Source organism: Artemia sp. Qi Xiang Cuo, chromosome 7 (assembly GCF_049724085.1).
Source record: "Artemia sp. Qi Xiang Cuo chromosome 7, ASM4972408v1, whole genome shotgun sequence".
Classification (NCBI taxonomy): Eukaryota; Metazoa; Arthropoda; class Branchiopoda; order Anostraca; family Artemiidae; genus Artemia; species Artemia sp. Qi Xiang Cuo.
This window is the reverse complement of record NC_142800.1, coordinates 35,305,139-35,327,920: the sequence shown is the minus strand read 5'-3', so window position 1 is coordinate 35,327,920 and position 22,782 is coordinate 35,305,139.

The window sequence follows — 22,782 nt, the reverse complement described above, 5'->3', positions numbered from 1 at the left end:
CTTGACTAAATTCTATATCAGCATCCTTTTCTCCGATACATAGGATAAAATATCGGATAAAATTTACAAAATCTAAGTATCAGATTGATTAAATTCTATATCAACATCCATTTCTCCGGTACATGGGATAACTGTACGGATTTCTCCGGTACAGGTTAATTTAGACGAGGTTACGTGCGCGCACGTAACCTTGTCTAAATTAACTTTAAAAAATGAAATAAAGCTATGTCGACTTTGCATATTTTATTCAACATATCCGACAAAGGATGCTGATAAAAAAAAATTATTCACTCTGACACTTAGATTCTGTCAATTTTATCCGATGTATCTGACAAAAGATGTTTATAAATAAAATTTATTCACTCTAACACTTAGATTTTGTTAACTTTTTCCTATATATCCGAGAAATGGATGTTGATATAGAATTTAATCACTCTTATACTTAGATTTTGTGAAATTGCTGTATTGTCTGTCTAGGAAGTGACTTCAATCGATAATGAATGTTAATAAGGAATTTGCTCTATTTTTTATTCATAATTTTCTGAATTAAAATTCTGTAGTGTGTATCCAAGAGGTGAATTCAAGAAAGAGTTTGTTACTTACTTATTTACTTACTTACTTATTTACTTACAATTTTTTCATAATGACATAATGACATATCCAACAACGGATGTTGATAAAGAATTTATTCATTCTGATACCTAGATTTTGTCAATGTTAACACATGTACCTGAGAAATGGATGTTGATATAGAATTTAATAAATCTGATACTTAGATTTTGTCAATTTTATCCGATATATTTTCCTATGTATCCGAAAAATAGATGTTGATATAGAAATTAGTCACTCTGATACTTAAATTTTCTCGATTTTATCCGAAATATCCCATAAATGATGTTGTTAAAGCATTGATTCATTCTTAAATTTAGATTTCGTCAATTTTATTTGATTTATATGACAATAGATATTGATAAAAAAATATTATTCACTCTGACACTTAGATTCTGTCAATTTTATTCGATGTATCTGACAAAAGATGTTGATAAATAAAATTTATTCACTCTAACACTTAGATTTTGTCAACTTTTTCCCATGTATCCGAGAAATGGATGTTGATATAGAATTTAATCACTCTTATACTTAGATTTTGTGAAATTGCTTTATTGTCTGTCTAGGAAGTGACTTCAATCGATAATGAATGTTAATAAAGAATTTGTTCAATTTTTTTTCATGATTTCCTGAATAAAATTTCTGTATTGTGTATCCAAGAGGTGAATTCAAGAAAGAATTTGCTACTTACTTGCTTACTTACTTACTTACAATTTTTTCATAATGACATAATGATATATCCAACAATGGTTGTTGATAAAGAATTTATTCATTCTGATACCTAGATTTTGTCAATATTATTCCATGTGTCTGACAATGGATGTATGCAAATTACTTTTCTTACGTCTCCGATGTTTTAATAGACATTCTTAACGATCGATATGCTAGCTTACTCTAGAAAATAATGAACATATAACAATGTAATATTTTTAATGAAATAATGCCATGTAGAATATTAATACAAAAATATATTATCATACATTATTAATATCAATGAATAACTTTGGACATTTTGAATCTGTTCCATAAAATAGTTCACCGTGATCTCTCTTGATATTGTAGCTATTGTCTTCTCTTTGTTCGTAATCAGTAGAATAATGATTATTCCATTTTGAGTCATACACAATTTTTACTGGTGTCTCATCAACAGGCTCTATATGCTTTTCGTCTTTGGTATTATTTGATTCATTGACTATTTGATCAATGGCAGTAACGTTTACTGGTGCTTTGTTTTTCATCGTTTCATCTTTATATTCTATCGTGATTTTTTCTGACAATGCCCTTCTTATTTTTCTGGCAATTTCACTGTCTATTATCACATTCTTTTTACACAGGTAACAGTTTTGGCAAGTAGACAAGATATGGTTTACGATATTAGTAGAAGAGTAGGTCTTTCTTTTATTGATCTTCCGTTGAATGTTAATACCCGAAAGCTGACGATTGGATTTATCAGTAGGTAATGTGTTACCTGCAACAGTAGCAAGGAGTTGTCTTCTATCATCAACAATTATTTTTATGTTGGCATTCTATTTGAGTACAATCATCTCTGGAGATCTCAATCTCTCATAACCACCAACATTAGAGTTGAATTTTTTCGCTATTCCAAAGAAGTTGAATTCCATACTGTCATAAAAATGCATGCATATATTGCCAATAGTGCTAACCATTGTACTTGATTCATAGTTCAAATAATTCTAATTGTTGGCATTCAATGCTACAATAACATTGTTATGTGACCACACTTTATTAAAATGCTCCATCTTCACTTTTTTTTTAAAGATATGACTTATGTGTTTATCGTTACACTGCGTAAAAAATACTGATTTAATACATGCAATACAGTAGGTAGTGTCGATAACCGGTGATAGAATACCAGTGGGAAAGCGATATCGTGTCTCTGACCAATCATAGAGTACAATTGTTAGAGCCGTAAGCATATTTTGTCATTTTAAGATACGTACAAAAAAAAAAGTTGAATAATTTCGAAGTTTTAAAAAAATAGTTTTTTTTTATGAAAAAAATATTGAATTATAACCATCAGTCCTCATCATTATGAGTATCCAAAACTGTATTTAAGTTTCATATTTGAACTAGAGAAATGTATTTTCCATAATTTTCTTACAAGAAACTAGAGTTTACGGTCAAAAACCCTTATTAGCTCAGATTTTAAGGAAATATTTTAATTTTTCGATCCAAAAATAGACTTAAATTTCAGATTTGAAGCAGAAAATTGTATTTTCCATAATTTTCTTACAAAAAACTAGAGTTTACGGTCAAAACCCCTTATTAGCTCAGATTTTACAGAAATAGTTTATTTTTCGATTCATAACTGGACTTAAGTTTCACATTTGAACCAGAGAATTGTATTTTCCATAATTTTCTCACAAAAAACTCGAGTTTACGGTCAAAAGCCCTTATTAGCTCAGATTTTACGGAAATAGTTTTATTTTTCGATCTAAAAATAGACTAAAGTTTCACATTTGAACCAGAGATTTGTATTTTACATAATTTTCTTACAATAAACTAGAGTTTACGGTCAAAACCCCTTATTTGCTCAGATTTTACAGAAATAGTTTATTTTTCGATTCATAACTGGACTTAAATTTCGCATTTGAACCAGAGAATTGTATTTTCCATAGTTTTCTTACAAAAAACTAGAGTTTACGGTCAAAAACCCTTATTAGCTCAGATTTTACAGAAATAGTTTAGTTTTCGATCCATAACTGGACTTAAGTTTCACATTTGAACCAGAGAATTGTATTTTCCATAATTTTCTTACAAAAAACTAGAGTTTACGGTCAAAAACCCTTATTAGCTCAGATTTTATAAAAATAGTTCATTTTTCGATCCATAACTGGACCTAAGTTTCACATTTGAACCAGAGAATTGTAATTTCCATAATTTTCTTACAAAAAACTATAGTTTACGGTCAAAAACCCTTATTAGCTCAGATTTTACGGAAATATTTTTATTTTTCGATCCAAAAATAGACCTAAGTTTCACATTTGAACCAGAGAATTGTATTTTCCATAATTTTCTTACAAAAAACTAGACTTTACGGTCAAAAACCCTTATTAGCTCAGATTTTACAGAAACAGTTGATTTTTCGATTCATAACTGGACTTAAGCTTCACATTTGAACCAGAGAATTGTATTTTCCATAATTTTCTTATAAAAAACTAGAATTTACGGTCAAAAACTCTTATTAACTCAAATTTTAGGCTAGCAATTCGCCCCCCACTATCACACTATAACTACTCTAAGAGATCCTTCTGCCATCAACTCATCCCCCCAAAAATATTTTTTCAGAGATTTCTTGTTAAAAATTTTTATTTCAAGTCATCCACACGGGTTTTTTATTAGCACCCCGACCCCCACTATCACACTATAACTATGCTAAGACATCCTTCTGCCAATCAAACCATCCCTCCCAAAACACTTCATCCATTTCTTGTTAAAAATTTTATTTCATGTCTTCCACTTTAGTTTTTCTCTAGCAACTTGCCCCACAGTACAGCACTATAAGTACTCTTAGACACCCCACTCCCATCACCCTATCCCCCAAAAACATTTTTCAAAGATATCTTGTTAAAATTTTTTATTTCAAGTCATCCACACGGGTTTTTCGCTAGCAATTTGCCCCCCCCCACTATCACACTATAACTACGCTAAGACATCCTTCTGCCAATCAACCCATCTCCCCCAAAACACTTTTCATTCATTTCTCGTTAAAAAATTTATTTTCAAGTCATCCACTCGGTTTTTTCGCTAGCAACTCGGCCCACGGTACAGCCCAATAAGTACTCTAAGACACCCCGCTCCCATCACCCCATCCCCCCCAAAATATATTTTCAGAGATTTCTTGTTATAATTTTTTATTTCAAGTCATCAACACGGGTTTTTCGTTAGCAACTCGCCCCCCACTATCACTCTATAACTACGCTAAGACATTCCTTTGCCAATCAACCCATCTCCCCCAAAACACTTTTCAGCCATTTCTCGTTAAAAATTTTATTTTCAAGTCCTCCACTCGGGTTTTTCGCTAGGAATTCGGCCCACAGTACAGCACTATAAGTACTCTAAGACACCCCGCTCCCATCACCCCACCACTTGTGTATTATACAGAACACATCGAAGAAGTAAAGCTACCCGTTATTAAAATTCTTTTCTTGCCATCTTCATCTCTCTTAGTATCAACTTTTTAGTATAGTATAACGTTAAGCTCTATTTTAAATTGACAACACTGTTCAAACACCACTTGTGTATTATACAGTACACATCGAAGGAGTAAAGCTAGGTCAAGTCATAGGACCACCCCTTTTTTCTCCACCTTCATACGATCCGACTCGCGAATGTTATCACCGATACAGCCATATCAAACTATTTTTGGCTGAAGGAAATTGTACAAAAAAATCAGAAATTACTAGTGATAGCACATACTTCAAAGAAATAGAGCATTGGACAACCCATGGGTGATCGACAGGTTATCCTAAAGAATCATTCTTAAATATGTAAATTGAAAATCACTTTTTGATTAAAAAAAAAAACAAAAAAAAACCATACTTTCAAAACGTGTTTGAACACTTTATAGGTTTGCCAGCCTTTTTTAAAATGTCCACGTGATACTGAAGTGCATATTCTTGTGCAATTCCATGTATTTTTTCATGTATCTTTTCAATCTTAAACAAGCTTACTACCGTTCGACAGTGTCAACAGAGAGCTATTGAAGGATGCCCTGTTCAGAATTGACCTCCCTCATTTGTTTGTGAGGTTGATAGTGAATATGTATATTTTTGTGAGTGGAATCGTGTTAGTTGGTAACAGGTTTTCTAGGTTTTTCAATATTAATATTAATCTTCTAATTATAGAAGAATATTTGCAGATGAAAAAACTAAGGCTGAATGTTGAAAAGAGCGAAGTTGTTATTTTTAAAAAAAGGAAAACAAGTGGCGAAGATAATTATAAATTTAAATTTAATAATAAGGAACTGAAAGTAAGTAAAAGAATAAAATATTTAGGATTTGTTTTATCGGAAAATGGAAGTTTAAAGAGTCCTGTTGATGAGCTAATTAATAGAGGTAAAGTGGCCATGTCTGCAATTTTTAGAAATCCGACGATAATGGGAATTAAAAACCTAAAAATGCATAAAAGAATATTTAATACAAACATTTTACCAGTATTACAATATGGAGCGGAGATTTGGGGCGGAGAAGTGGCACAGAAGTTGGAGTCCCTCCAGCTCCAGTATTATAAAAGACTGTTTGGATTACATCAGACAACTCATTCACAGGTTCTGAAAAGTGATATGGGCAAACTACGTAGGTCTATTTTGATGCTTAGATTTTGGTTGAAGATCATTAGGTGTAATTAAGATAGACTAGTAAGTGCTGCTTATTGTCAGATGTTGAGCTATGGTTCGAAAACGTCGTGGCCATCCCAAATTAGGTCATTACTAGAAAGAGTGGGAATGGCTTACTTATAGAATGACGGTCTTGGTTCCCCTGATCTACCAACAAATTTAGTAAGTCAGGTACGATTTATCTTAGAGGGTTAAGAAATTCAGTATTGGCAAGGGCTGGTTTTAAATTCTGCTACATTGAATCATTATAATCAGGTTAAACCTAGTTTTGGAGAGGAAATTAATTTTAAATTCAATTTACCGGCTATGATTTTATGTCGATGGATTCAGCTTAGTGCAAATTGCCTTCCCATCCAGAACCGGCAAATGGTGTTCGACAGGGGGATAGTACATCCTGATGGTCGGTATGTGTGTCCTCTTTGTAGGGAGGAGGATGAAGATTTGAACCATTTTTTCCGAAAGTGCCCGGTGCTCTCTGATTTAAGGGAAAATTACTTACGTGGGATTGTTTTGCTGCTTCCAAAAAGTTTACAAAGTAGTAATCCAACCGCAATATTTCGTATTGGTGCGTACATAGAGAAGGGATTAGAAAGAAGGAAATGTTTTTATAATTAATTATTATTAATTATATGGAATTAAAGTTATTTTTTTGGTAATTTACCAGAAGGTATTTTTCGCTATATATCATGTTAATGCGTGTTTCGTAATTTGCTCTGTTGTAATTTTTCTTTTTTTCATAATTTTTGTGTGTATATGACTCTTGGGCTTTTGAAATACACGATCTATCTATCTATCTATCTCTATGTATCATTTATTATTTTTTTCCTTTAGAGCAGGGCACTTCATATGGAATGAGTCGTCGTAAAAACTTCAAAGGGGGCTTATTCGATTGGAAATCAAGAGTTCTAGTGCCCTTTTTAATAGTCGATAGTGATTGGAGGGCAGCTAGCCACCCACCACGCCCATCATTCCCCCAAACACATCCAATCAAAATTTTGAGATGGCCATTTTGTTCAGCGTAGTTGATTTCCAGATAGAAAATATATTTTTTGAGGAGGACACTCCCCCACATCCCTCAGGGTAAGGGTTTTAAGTTATGCCCTGGGGGCATATAAGGTTTTATAGAAGGCGTTGCCGTAGAAACTTCTAAACAGGCTCATTCGAATGGAAATTCAAAGGGCTAGTGCCCTTTTTAATAGTCAAAAGTGATTGGAGGGCAACTAGCCCCCCCCCCCCAACGCCCAACATTCCCCCAATCACATCCAATCAAAAGTTTGAGATGGCCATTTTGTTCAGCGTAGTTGATTTCTGGATAAAAAAATATGTTTTTGAGGAGGGCACTCCCCCAGATAACTCAGGGTAAGGGTTTTAAGTTATGCCCTGGGGGCATATAAGGTTTTATAGAAGGCGTTGCCGTAGAAACTTCTAAACAGGCTCATTCGAATGAAAATTCAATGGGCTAGTGCCCTTTTTAATAGTCAAAAGTGATTGGAGGGCAACGAGCCCCCCCCCCCCCAAACCCCCATCATTACCCCAATCACATCCAATCAAAAGTTTGAGATGGCCATTTTGTTCAGCGTAGTTGATTTCTGGATAGAAAATATGTTTTTGAGGAGGACACTCCCCCACAACCCTCAGGGAAAGGGTTTTAAGTTATGCCCTGGGGGCAAATAATGTTTTTATAGAAGGCGTTGTCGTAGAAACTTCAAAACAGGCTCATTCGATTGGAAATTCAAAGGTGTAGGGCCCTTTTCAATAGTCGACAGTGATTGGAGGGCAACTCGCCCCCCCCCCCACGCCCATCATTCACCCAAACACACCCAATCAAAATTTTGAGATAGCCATTTTGTTCGGCTTAGTTGATTTCTAGATAGAAAATATGTTTTTGAGGAGGACAATCCCCCACAACCCTCAGGGGGCATATAAGGTTTTTATAGAAGGCGTTGTCGTAGAAACTTCAAAAGGGGCTCATTTGATTGGAAATTCAAAGGGCTAGTGCCCTTTTTAATAGTCGAAAGTGAGTGGTTGGCACCTAGCCCCCCCGCGCCCATCATTCCCCCAAACACATCCAATCAAAATTTTGAGATAGCTATTTTGTTTAGCTTAGTTGATTTCCAGATAGAAAATATGTTTTTGAGGAGGACAATCCCCCACAACCCTCAGGGAAAGGGTTTAAAGTTATGCCCTGGGGGCATATAAGGTTTTTATAGAAGGCGTTGTCGTAGAAACTTCAAAAAAGGCTCATTCGATTGTAAATTCAAAGGGCTACTTCCCTTTTTAATAGTCGAAAATCATTCTCCCAAACACACCCAATAAAAATTGTGAGATAGCCATTTTGTTCAGCGTAGGCTAGTTGATTGCCAGATAGAAAATATGTTTTTGAGGAGGACACTCTCTCACAACCCTCAGAGCAAGGGTTTTAAGTTATGCCCTGGGGGCATAGAAGTTTTTTTATAGAAGGCGTTGTCTTAGAAACTTCAAAATATGCTCATTCGATTGGAAATTCATTTCCAATCGAAAATCATTTCCTCAAAATCATTCGATTTTGAGGGTGTCCTCCTCAAAAACATATTTTCCATCGGGAAATCAACCAGCCTACGCTGAACAAAATGGCTACCTCAAAATTTTGATTGGATGTGTTTGGGGGAATGATGGGCGTGGGGGGCTAGTTGCCCTCCAATCACTTTCGACTATTAAAAAGGGCACTAGACCTTTGAATTTCCAATTGAATGAGCCTGTTTTGAAGTTTCTACGACAACGCCTTCTATAAAAACCTTATATGACCCCAGGGCATAACTTAAAACCCTTGCCCTGAGGGTTGTGGGGGAGTGTCCTCCTCAAAAACATATTTTCTATCTTGAAATAAACTACGCTGAACAAAATGGATATCTCAAAATTTTGATTGGATGTGTTTGGGGGAATCATGGGCTTTTGGGGGGGGGACTAGTTGCCCTGCAATCACTTACGACTATTAAAAAGGGCACTATCCCTATGAATTTCCAATTGAATGAGCCTAAAAATACAGATTAATTGGCATTATCAGTTTAATATAGATATACTGATAGTTAGTAATCAAAATGTTAATATTATTTGATTTATTTAAGATATAAAAGTGAGGACATTAAATTTTTTTCAGTAAAGTGAAAATTTTGTTCTGGCCTTGGGAAGGCATAGGGGTTTTGAACCCAGCTCATGTTAATTTTTGTTCGTTTTGAGTTTGACTCGATTATTTATTGTAATTTCTGTTCGTTTTTTGTTTCATTTATTTATCGATGCTGATTTGTGGTAGTTTCAAGCCTGGTAGATTATTTGATTTTATTTTTGCTCATTTTTTGTTTAATAGAGTTCTTTAATTTTCTTTGAAAAACTTATTTTGTGGAAAAAGTTTTTTTAATTAATTTCTAGAAACGCGGATTGAGGTATGTGGCAATATTGACGAGTGTCATCTGAATAAGGCCTATAAGCCTGGGAGGTATTTTATCTAGCCAAGCCTTTTGGAGGTTCTCAGCAACATTTGAGAGCCCACCCTCAATTAACGTAGTTTGAGAACAGGCTAAGCCATCTTGTGGATACAGTTATGGATGCTGTGTATCAGCATATATGAGTCAGTATATTGAATAGATTATTCTTCTTCGCTGCCATTTGCGAAACGATTTTCTATGTTGGATCGTTTCTGCTGAACGTTCACCGATAGATACCAGAAAAAGCCGAAATAATATAGTTTTCGATATTGGTATTTACGTTTCGATATTCGATGTAAATATTTCGATATATCGATATCGATATTCAATATCGCCCAAAACTAGTTGAAGCGCAATTATGCACTAGTCAACTTAGTTAAATCAAGCATCCAGATATTCCTAATGTCCATATTAATCATTTATCTTGTACAGACTACGTGACTTTTCAGGCACGAATGTGCCTAGTTGCGGTACTATACTTCTTCTGCAACCGGGAAGCTTAATCCATAATTTTCAATACTTTAGATCGATTGACTATCTCATAATTTTCAATCGATAGCAACTTGGTCCTCTTTGGGGCAAAATGGTAGTTTGGTGCCACAAAATGGAAGAAAACACCACTTCCCCGTTGCACAATATCTTTGGTCCCTTTAAAAAGAAACTAGAGTTTTTAATTTCTGGTCGAAAAAGCCCTCTCCCAATTTTCTATAAACAAATAAATGAACGTTTGCGGTGTTTCTTCTGGAAAAAAAAACAACTGAAAATAAGGAGCAACATTAAAACTTAAAACGAACAGGAATTATGATGTATTTGAAGGGGGCTGCTCCCTCCTCAACACTTCGCTCTTCACGCGAAAGTTTGAATTTTTCCCCAATTCTTTCAGAACGGCACCTGAAACACAAGGGTCGTTTAATAGAACAATAAGAAACTTTTTTAAAAGTACTAAGAAACTTTACCGCAAAGAGCGAGTTGCTGAGGAGGGGGCAACCCCCGGTCAAATACGTAATAATTAGTCTTTGTTTTAAGCTTTAATGCTGCTCCTTACTTTCAGTTGAAAAAAACTTCTTCTTTTTTTATTTATTAACTTAGAAGCCCCGATTTAGATATAATGCGCATTAGAAAACTTATTAGAAAAAGAGGATTTCACCAAAACATCTCTATTAACCCCTATGAATTCCTCTAGAGTAGGAAGCCCAGTATCCATAGAATATGCAGATTTAGAACAAGTATCAAAACAAAAACCGTTTCCCTCAAAAAAAAAAAAAAAAAAAAAAAAAAAAAAAAAAAAAAAAAAACTCCCTTAACCCTTGAACATTCAAATTTCCATTTTTTTTTTGCTTTAAACTAGAAGGAATATGGAAATATATGGGAAGCAGAACTTCTTGAGAAAAGCTTTACTTGGCACCTTATCAAACAGCTCGTGGTAACGAACTGTAAGTAAGGAGCAATGCGGCTCAATAGTAACAAAAATTCTAAGAAACAGAGTCTTAACATCAAAAGATACATAAAAAGAATTGAATTTTGATGCTTATTCTCAATATGTAAAATTTATTAAATTTAATCTTACCCTTCAAAAGTTACAAGCCTGAGAAAATTTGGCCAATTTTTGAAAAAGGGGAAATACACCTTCAATACATCAAGTGATCTTAATGAAAATCACACCATCAGATTCAGAATATCAGAGAACCTTGTTGTAGAGGTTTCAAGCTCCTATGCATAAAAATGTGGAATTTTGAATTTTTTCCCGAGGAAACATCACGGATGTCTGTTTTTTTTTTTTTTTTTTTTTTTTTTTTTTTTTTTTCCAGGGGTTATCATATCAAACCAGTGGTCATAGAAGATAGGAAGAGAGCTCATTTGATCAAGAATCAAAATTTTTAGAGCCCTTTTTCAGTGACTATACATATTAGAGGGCAGTTAGCCCCCGTCCCACGCTCATTTCCCCCCCCCCCAAAGTCGCCCGATCAAAATTTTGAGACAGCCATTTTTTTGCATAGTCAAAAAATCGAATAACTATATCTTTGAGGATGACCTGACCCCCTATAGTGCCGGGGGATGGGCTGCCAACTATGAACTTCGCCCACTGTTTACATATAGTATTGGTTATTGTGAAATATACAGACGTTTTCAGGGGGTGTTTTTCAGGTGGAGGGTGATTACGTGGGAGGATATTTCCATGGAGAAATTTTTCGTGGGGAAGGGAATTTTACATGGAGGGAGAGCCGGATTTCCCAATATTTTTTAAAAAACAATCACAAATTAAATAAAAAAACAAGTTTGTTTTTCAACTGAAAGTAAGGAACAACATTAACGCTTAAAACAAACAGATATTAGTACATGAATGAGGGGTGTAGCCCTCTCCTCAATACCTCGCTTTTTACGCAACATTTTTTTAAAACTTGTAAAAGAGCTTATTTAAACAGTCTTTATGATTCAGGAGTCATTCTTGAATAACTTTAAAAAAAAAAAAAAAAAAAAAAAAAAAAAATCAAACTATAGAGTAAAGAGTGAGGTATTGAGGAGAGGGTGACCCCCCTCATTTATGTAATAATTTCTGTTCGTTTTAAGTTTTAATGCTGCTCCTTACTTTCAGTTGAAAAAACTTGTTTTTTTATTTAATAAACTATGAGACGAAAAACCCTGTATGACTTTTGATTGAGTGTTATAACACGCAATTTTGTTTTTGAAACAATCTCTCTGTGTTAGTGAAGAGTACAAGTCATCATTATTTTATTTCTTCCATAATTTTCAATAGCATATTTTTACTGAGACACAATTACAATGTTACGGTTTCAAATCAGTGACGTAGCCAGTATTTCATTTATAGAGAAGTTCAGTCTTCTTGTAACAGTGTTTTCCATAGCGCTGCTATATAACTTAAAAGCACACATTCTTATATATTTGCACATTTGAAGGGGGATCCGAATCACCTTTCTAATCAACTCCTTCTCTGTGACATCGTTTTATATATTTTTTAGGATAATGTTATTGCCACGTCCTTGTAAATGGAAAGGGTAACAATAATATCTCCAAACAAAACAGATGTAAAACTTGAATCATCATTGGTAAGAAATGGAATGATTTTTTCGAAAATTTTGTCTAGTTTTTAAGAAAAAAAGTTCCTGATCATGCAGCATGCACTTATCTCGAGCTTAGCTTTATAAATCTTGCAAAACAATTATGCAAAATTTAAGTTTTTATGGGACCATAGAGAATTTTAATGACCTAACATCATGGACATAGTAGGCGGATACCATAAAGCATAACGAATCGTTCAAATTACACCAAGTAATTTGAATTCCTGTTTTCCTGCATCTCTGATGAATTCTAACATCTATGGTTAAGCATATCTCACGTCTGGTCATCAAAATTCTTATGACGGCCAGAGACATTCAGCACAGTCGGTGAGCTAGACACCTACCCAGATTCTGCTCTTTAACTTCAATGACAGAATGTCAGAAGGGTCTTTGCAGGAGCAGCATGGTGCAGGAAAAAAGATGACCAAGTATTCTAGCGATTACGTAGGCGCAGCTCGGTGCAGGGGGTCTGTTGACGACTGATCAGTTGCATGTTAAGTGGAATTCTGAGGTCAAAGATGACTTTGGCTAAGAGGATAAGATATACACTGAAGACAATTATGGTCAACTTATTACTTGTTTGGATTGCGCTAAGCGGAAGAAACCAATTGTATTCATTAATCATCTACAAAAATGGTCAAATAATCAGTCGAGTGTTTAGTCAATTAAAAAAAAGTTAATGCTGTCTAAGTTTGTTGTGTTTCAGGAGTCGTTCTGAAAGAATTGGGACTAAATTCAAACTTTAGCGTAAATAGCGAGGTGTTGAGGAGGGGCAATCCCCTTCATTTACGTCATAATTTATGTTTGTTTTAAGTTTTAATGTTGCTTCTTACTATCAGTTGAAAAAACTTGTTTTTTTATTTAATTTCTGATCGTTTTTTAAATAATGCCAGGAAATCTGACCCCTCCTCAACGGAGAAATCCCCTCCCCATGGAAATATCCTCTAGACAGGTCAATCCCGGTGAAATTTTATCCCGGACAATTACCCTTAACAACTTCACGTGTAAAATTGAGACGGAAAAGAGAAAGCAAGACATATAAAAATAATTTGTATAGGAATTCTGGCAAATAATCCCAGTGTATGAATTCCCCTGAAAAGTTCACCCCCTGAAAACTTCCCTCCCTATGGAAAATTCCCCCGTGGAAAAAAACAGAAGCAAATTTGACCCCCTACCCACCTAAAAATGTATAAAATCTTCCCAGTGACAAATACTATGCGTGAACAATGGGCAAATTTTATAACTGAAAGATCTTTCCCCTGAGGCTGTGGGTGGGTCATGTTATATCCAAAGGTATAGTTATTGGGCTTTTCAACTATGATGAACAAAATGGCTATCTCAAAATTGTCATTAAACGATTTTGGGAAAAACGGGGCGGTGGAGGGGGCCTAGTTGCCCTCCAATCTTTTTGGTTACTTTAAAAGGGCACTAGAACTTTTGATTTCCATTCGAATGAGCCCTCTCACGATATTCTAGGACCACTGGGTCGATACGATCACCCTTGAAAAAACATGCAAAAAACAACAACAAATAAACACGCACCCGTGATCTTTTTCAGGCGAAAAATACAAAATTCCACATTTTCGCAGATAGGATCTTGAAACCTCAGCAATTGGGTTTCCTAATACGCTGAATCTGATGGTGTGATTTTCATCAAGATTATATGACTGTTAAGGGCTGTTTCCCCCTTTTTTCGAAAATTAGAGGAATTTTCTCGGGCTCGTAGCCTTTAATGGCTAAAACTAAACTTAATGAAACTTATATATTTTAAATCAGCATGATAAGCCAATTTTTTATTTATCTATTGGTATCCAAGTTCTGTTTTTTAAAGTCTCGGTTACTATTGAGCCGGGACACTCCTTACTTACAGTTGGTTTTGACGAACTGTTTAATTATACAAAAATGACCATTTCTATGCAGTTTTGATTGTTCGCAGGTAGAATAGGTAATATTTCTCAAATATTTAGCAGAAAATTCTAATGATTAAAAAAAAAAAAAAAAAAAGGCATGAAGGAGCATTCTAAGACTTTTTTTTAGGAATTTTAGTAGAAACTTTAGTCACTAAATCAAACAGTTCGTGGTAAGGAACTGAAAGTAAGGAAAATTTTGAGAATTGTGTGCTTTTGAAGAGTTTGAAACGAAGGCACTTGCGCCCTCCCCCACCATTGTCCAGTGTAACGATTGTACCAATGATAAAAGATGTATCTCACTGAATAAAAACAGTTTAAATTATTTGTAAATATATATATTTGAACAAGTAATGCCTTTATTGTGTTTTTTGCCTCTCTTTTTGAGTGAGTTGAATCCACTTTAAATGAAAATCAAGCTATGCCCCTGCCGGGGCTGTTTGGGCAAAAAGTATCTTGATTTTTGCAGTTTTCTCCCTAAAGACCAATTAAATGAGGGACAACAAAAATCTGCTACGAAATTAGGCTTAATTCTAGCCTACCAATTGAGATGCATTCTGATATTTATCTTAGTTTTGTTTTGACCCACTAAGTTTGCGAAAACTAATCCCTAACTCTGTCCTATATAATGCCCCTCGACTTTCAGATTTTCACTGAAATAGAAGATGAAGAATGGCCAAAATTTAATATTTATTTGTATTTTTCTGCACAACAGGATGCTCCTACTTAACTCGATGAAGTTTCCACTATTATTTTTCAATTTCAGATCTGAAAGTCTGGATCAAAATACTGGAAAGTGTAATACACTTCACAAATTTTTGGTTTTATTTTACTTGCTGTGAAAGTTATGCAGTAAACAGTTCAGTTTTTTTTTGCAAATAAATTACGTTTTTGCCAAATATTACGGCACACATTAGACGCCAGAACTTTAAATGAAGAAAGTCGATGGTCAAAAGAGCATAGTGTGCAAAACCTACCGAGATTTGATAACTATCATTAACCATTTTTTGTTTTTACTTGAACAAAGTGCACAGGTAAGTTTCATGGCAATTTTCTATGAAAGGGCAATATTTTTACAAAAATGCAGCTCAAAAGGAAAGACCCTGAGGGTCATATTTTGTCAAAACTAATTCAAAAAATCTGTCGGGACATTGCAAGCATAAGTGAACAATATGTAACTATTTGGAGGGAGGAGGTTAGTACACTAGATGTCCCTTGGTTATGTATACATGAATTAGACTGAAGTTTTAGTGCTATAACAGTTCAAGTACAATAAACTATTATTACTGAATATTTCAAAAGAAATTTACGTGTCTAAAACAAAAGTTCTTAAATATGCTCAGTTGTTAATATGGGAGCAGAACTATTTGAAAACTTTCGCAGAGATAACCAAATCGGATTTAAAAGCTATCTCATGTGGGGGATTACAACAGCTTTGGTATGCCACATACATCCTTTTCCCAGTTGGACGCCTCTTAACTAAAAATCGCCCTAAATATCATTGAAGCATCTAAAGGGAATGATCCTCCATAGGCTAGTATGCAAGGTACAATAGGGGCGTATGCTTGTGCTGTCCACTTTGTAAGCTTTGTTATCGCATGATTAACCATTACACAAGTTTGGTTTTGTAAAAAGCGCTATTTAGCGACGGACATCGGACGGACAAAGTTAAGTGAAGCGTAACTCTATTGAGCCTACTTTAGAAGTTCACAGTAAGATGAATTATGGTTTGCTTTCTATTTGAAAGTATAGGTAGCGCAATTCTTTTGAACTTCCGTCCTAAATATTAGACAATGCAAAAGCCAAAAACTATTTATGAGACTTCTGAAAATATCAAAACTATATAATTAAACAAATATAATTACACTATAAAATTCTAAATTGGATTCGTGTTTTAAGTTTAAATATGGATAGCATTATTTTAGAAAAACAGGGAGGTAGTCCACCGTACTAACGAAGCATCAGCTTTCAAAATGAGGCTCTTTGCTTCTTTTCTATTTTTTTTTTCAAAACACTAATGACAACACGGTTAGTAAAGAGCGACCCTTGTCCTTCTTGAAAGTAGATAAAATATACCCTATGTCAAATGTAACATCTGATAAGTCAGTATTTCAAACACCATAAATTAGAAATAAAAAATTATAATTTTACGATTATTAAAAAGTAAAAAAAAAACAGCTCAAAACTTGAAAAGAACACCAAAGCTTAAATAAAACATCAAACACTCCTTGGTAAATAATTGAAAGTAAAGAGTTAACATTAAAATAGTAACTAACCAAGCGGAATTTTGCAACAAAAAATATATCACAGAATCCAATTTCTATGTATATCCCAAATATGCAATTCATTAAATTTGAAGCCATTCATCAAAATTCATTAGCTTAAGGAAAGTTGTAGCCTATAATTTTAGAAAAAGGGAGGACGTATCCCAAACGGAAGGGGATCTTGGCGAAAGTTACACCATTAAATTTAACATGTCCATGAACCCTTTTCCAAAGTTTCCAATGTCCTACATGTAAAAAAAGACATTTTGAATTTTTTTTAAAAGAAAGTTGGACATGTTATTAGACTGGTGCGTGTGCATTGGTTTGTCTTATTCCTCAGATGCATGGAAACCAATGGTGGGGAGAATAGTTTCCTCCCCCCTGAGAAACAAGCAGACATTTAAAAAATGTTTAAAAATTGAAAAATGAGAAATGTTCTCGTGTAAGTCTAGGTAAAATCACGGCTCCTAGTAAGCTGGAAAGCGAATTAGGGAGGGGTTAGGAGGTTAGTCCCCTCTAATTTGCCACTCCCCCCCCCCCCATATTTTTTTAGATTTGCCCCCATGCTGGTAGGACTTGTCCACTCCCCTTCCATAAAAACATCCTGGTGGCGCTCATGTCCCCAGAGATGATTATATGGAACCAGTAGTCATAGGTTATTGGGAGGGGGTTTATTTGAACAAAAATTAATTTTAAAAAAAGAGTTTTTCCGAGGGGAAGCAAAGAGCGAAGTTGAAACTTAAAACGGACAAATTATTACTTCACAGCCTATTTAATATATATTGATATAACTAGTACAAAATAAACCAACTAATTATGTTTCCATATGCTTTTATGATTATACAAAACTAGCGCTTTACTGAAAACACAAAAGTCAAGCAAAAAAAACAACAGGATTATTGATTTTCAGAGTCAAAAGTGAGCGTGTAGCCTGACAACAATAAACGAATCTATAAAACTTTTCATTGTCTTACACCATTTGTGACATCAGTAACTTGCAGTATACAATTCAGATTATCTTAAAAATATAAGCGTAAAAATAAAGATTTTTTAATAATCGCGAAGTAACTGAACAGCAGACAGAAATATAGGATTGATTTATCAATCAGCATTTGGCTCTCACCAGCTATTATGCCATCAGTGGGTAATATACAGTCTTAAATTGTAAGAAATATGCTTTAGTAGCACTTGAAATGAAGATCAAATAAGACATAATATGAACTCTGGAAATCCGATTATTTCTCTCTATACAAGAGTGAATTTCAAGCTATGATATTGATTCTAAAGCTAGTCTATAGTCCTAATACTATCAAGATGGCCTTAATTTGAACTTGTGTACAAACTAATCATGACATCTCCTTTTAAGAACCAAAACGATAGCCAGTCACTGAACTGAGCCATTGTGCAGAAGTGATACCAAATTAAACTTAAAAGAAATAAAGAAAATCCTAAAATGGATTGTTGCTTTATCTTAAAAGGGATCGATCCTAAAAGGGATTGATAATATTTTGATTCTATAAAAGGTATCCTTAATTGGTTTGCTTTTGCTGTACGAAATCTCCTATATTATTTTGTGTTTTCAGTAAAGCGCTAGTTTTGTATAATCATAAAAGCATAGGGAAACATAATTAGTTGGTTTATTTTGTCCTAGTTGCATTAATATATATTAAATAGGCTGTTAAGTAATAATTTTTGTCCGTTTCAAGTTTTAACTTCGCTCTTTGCTTCCCCTCGGAAAAACTTTGTTTTTTTTAAATTAATCTTTGTTCGTTTTTGATTAAAATTTAATGCAGAAACAACACTGCCATGATCTTTTTTATTTATAAGGAAAAATATATGCTCGTTTTAAGTTTTAATGTCACTTCTTAGTTTCAGTTGAAAACTTATTTTTAATATAATTTCTAATTATCACCGATCTAGGGGAGATAAGGCAGCTCTAAAAAATACTGCAAACAACCTTGACAGCTAAGAAAAATTTTAGTCTATAACATAAAGTTCATTATCCATACTTCACAAAACAATACATGTTTTTCAGGAACGTTTGTTTTCGATTAGCAAAAAGCTGTTTTTACTCGGCCGACTTTGCCTGAAAAGTCTATAATGAAGACAGGGCTTTATAAATCCCCTACTGACTAGCAAAAACTAGAAGGCTTCTCTAAAAAAAAAAGCTGTATAAGGGCTCATTTAAAAGCTTATATTTATACTTAATCGCTTTTTATAAATTTGACTTGATAGCACATTCCCACAAAGTGCACTTTCGGTTGTTTCCCCAACTTTTTTAAATGAAACAAGTGCCTTTTCCAATGAAATGACAAAAAAAAGGTGACTTCATAACTTAGGCGAGAGCAAAAACTAAGGGGGCTAGGACGTCTCTTCCCCTCAATTACCGCCATTATAACTAGCACACAGGCTTCATCACAGAGTGAAGTTTGAAGGTTCAATTCAAAACTGTTGATCAATCAAGCTTAATTTTTGGTAGATGTTTAGCTGAAAAGTTTTTAGTTTTATTCAATTTGCTTTCGCAATAATCTTTTACTTTTAATATGACTAGTTGATCTATGAAACTTGCTAAGTAGTTCGGGAGGAGAAGTATACGTGAATGGATCTTATAAACCTCCAGTTAAGGACTTTGAGCCCTAGTTATTCCAATGGTACCGTCTTATACTTTCGAGCTCTTTTGACTAAAAACTGGTCCCAAAAGTGCTGTTTTTAGTGCTAAATGGCACTTTTAGATGGTAAAATTGATAAAAAGCACGTAGACATGCGTAAAAGGTTCAAAATCTGCCTTCCCGGGATATGCCTTAAAAATGAGTGCCATTAAGCATCACTTTTTAAATTTCTGCTACCCCAATAGCCCCACACTGTAAAAAAAAAATCGTTTGAGATTCAACAAAAATTGTTTGTAATGTTTATCAACAACAAAATTTGGATTTCAACAGCTGAAATTGAATATTGGAGACCATTTTGGAATTTCATGGCCTTTATTGAATTTCCAATTTGTTGAGAAACAAAAATGTTGAATTCCCATACCCGACTTGAATTTTCAGTTTGTTGACAAAACAACATGTTGGATGTTAAGATCCTTATTGGATTTCCATTTTGTTTGCTGGATTTCCCGTTCTTTTATTGGATTTCCATCACTAGCGCTGTTCAATTTCCTAGGTCTACAGTCTAATATCTAGTTCTCAGGATTTAGTTTCCCTTTCTTCTTTCTGAAGCATCAATAAATACCAAAAAAATAATCTCCTTTATTTTACAAGAACAGAAAATTACAAAAAAAAAATCTCCCAGATAATATGACACCTCTTAACGGTTGCATTTTTTCATGGTGGAAATCAGTAAATCAATGGCGGAGTAGCAGGCCGACAGAAGACACTTGAGTAAGAAATATCTTCCAATCAGGAAAACAGTGACACACGGACCTGAAATGAAGATGAAATCAAACCGAGGCACAAATAAAAGAAAGACTTCCCCCCTTTTTTTCTACCTCCAGAGGTGAACGGTTGCAATAATAATGCCGCGAATCCTGTCTTTTTTGAATACCTTTGACTTATTCATCAGATCTCATCAAATCTCTTGTTCGCCGCCTCATAAAATCTGTGTGTTCTAAAATTGAAACCTTGCAAAATAGATCTTCTGCTTAGATGAAGTACAACAAAATTATTTCAGCTTCACAACTTTGCTCAATCCCAATTTATTTGGTTTTAAAGATATACAAATACATTTCCTAAAGTTTAAAGAAAAAAAAAACATTGATATGGCTTAAAATTCTACTCGCATAACAGGAATTGCATTTTTGGAACTAAACCTTGAGAAAAAAAGAAACTGATAGCTGAAAATTAAGGTAAAATGTGTTTTGTCAAAATTTCAATAAGTATAGACCTGTTATGCAGGCAAATTTAAGGTCTATCTAGAGGGAGAAGGAGTGGAGGTAGAGACTTCAAAATACCTTCCCGGGACATACTTTGATACTTATTTACTATCTGGAACACATGCGCTATATTATATAGGAAAGATGTGGGTTTCTTTCGAAACAGGTTTCTTTCAATAGAGAAATGGATTGTAAAGCGTGGTTTGTCATTGGATTTACGATTTTAAAACTATTGTTTTATGGGGTTTAGGGAAAAAAAAGGTACCTAGGTTTGGTTAGATACTTAATAAATGCTATGCTTTACCCTACACCCCCCGCCCCCCTAATGTGCAAATATACAGCCGAAATGTGTTTCTAAACTACTATATTTTTATCCTATTTTGTTTTACGATTTTATTTATCATTTTGTTATTGTCTTTCCTTTCTTAGGTTCATTTAATTCATTAGCATCAACCAAACTTCATTTTTCGCGTGTGTTCCAGATAGTACATAAGTACCCATACTTTAGCCTGTAGACCCATCCCTGAAAGTTTCATTTTTCTAACCTAACCCCTTTCCAAAATAGCCAAAAGTAGCTAAAGAAGAATTGGTACTGTTCTATTAGCTGTAAGCCACGCAAGATAGATGATAAAAGAAACTAGTCAAACAGGTTCTCTCAACGGAAAATTGGATTGCAAAAAGTGGTTTCTAACCGCGTTTATAATATTTAAACTTTAGTTTTTAGGGGTTTAGGGGGGGGACGTACCTAGGTTAGGTTACGTATTTAATATATGCTATGCTTTATCCCCTACCCCCCTAATGTACAAATATATAACCGAATTTTGTTTCTAAACTATTACATTTTTATCCTATTTTGTTTTATTTCTTTAGCATTAACCGAACTTCACTTCTTGCATGGTTTACAGCTAATAGAACAGTACCGTAGAATTTTACCAAATTTTTTTTTATTTATAAAGTGTGCTATTTTAAACAGTTTGGGAAACATAAGACACAAGTTATCAATATTAATAAACTAAACTGAATACTTACCATCACAATCAGAATGTGTTCTCTCTCTGATCTGAATGCCCCCTAGCTAAAATTGACACTTCGTCGTTTGAAGGTCTTAACATTAAATCTACTTCTGTTTTATGCGTCTGTAGGCAGTTGAAGGATATGATTTTTTTTTTTTGTCAAATTGATCTTAAATCATAAAATTCAAAAACAAAATAAGAGACAAATTAGGTCTTGGGGGAGGTTTAGTTGCCCTCCAATTTTTACAGTCTCTTAAAAAGGACACTAGAACAACAAAACAACAAATAGAAACGTATCCGTGATCAGTCTTCTGGCAAAAACATAAATTCCACATTTGTGCAGATAGGAGATCATAACCCCCACAATAACATGTTCTGATGCGCTGAATCTGAACGTCTGATTTACTATATACATTAAGACTTATTGACTTTTTGGGGGTTGTTCCTCCCTTTTTCGAAAATCAGGCTCCCTGTTTTCAAAATCCCTTTTTCTTCTGAGGCTTGGAGCCTTTGGTAGGTAGATATTAAAAGTAATGAAATTTATATATATGCAATCTGAATGAAAACCCAATTCTTATCAATTGTTATCAAAATTTAATTTTTGAGTTTCGGTTACAATTGAGCTGAGTCGCTCCTTAATTACAGTTATACACAATGAACTATTTGATAAAACTTATTGGGCTAACGTCCTATCTTTTTAATTGATCCTGTAGCGAACCGGAGTTTTTGAAGCACGATTCATGCTATTGAAGTGTAGTATTTCTGAGGCCAGTTAAAATGTGCACCATTTTAGAAAATTCTCTTTTTTGGGGAAGCTTTTGGTTCCTTTACGTGTACGTAAAGGACAGAAATACCCTTACAGGCGTCTTCTTTTTATCGATATATTTGCTTACTTGGTTATTCAGCGTAAGCAGCAAATTTATGGCAAATCCCGATAAGATATTTTTTTAAAACGCTTTCTGGGTATCATTACAAAAATGACGTTCATCGCAAAAACATAAGTTGTTCCCACAAAAGGATTTTCGTTATTAATTAGAAAAAATTGAATTCAGAAAGCAATATATTTTCACCGTTAGTACTGTTAAGGTTAGCGTAGCATCTTAAGAAATTTTCTACCTACAGAAACTCACAAAAAATGTATTTAAAAAAAGCAATTCTAAAAGTTAAAAGACAATTTTTGTACATAAATTTCTGCGTGTTCATTTTGTAGACAAGAAAGCT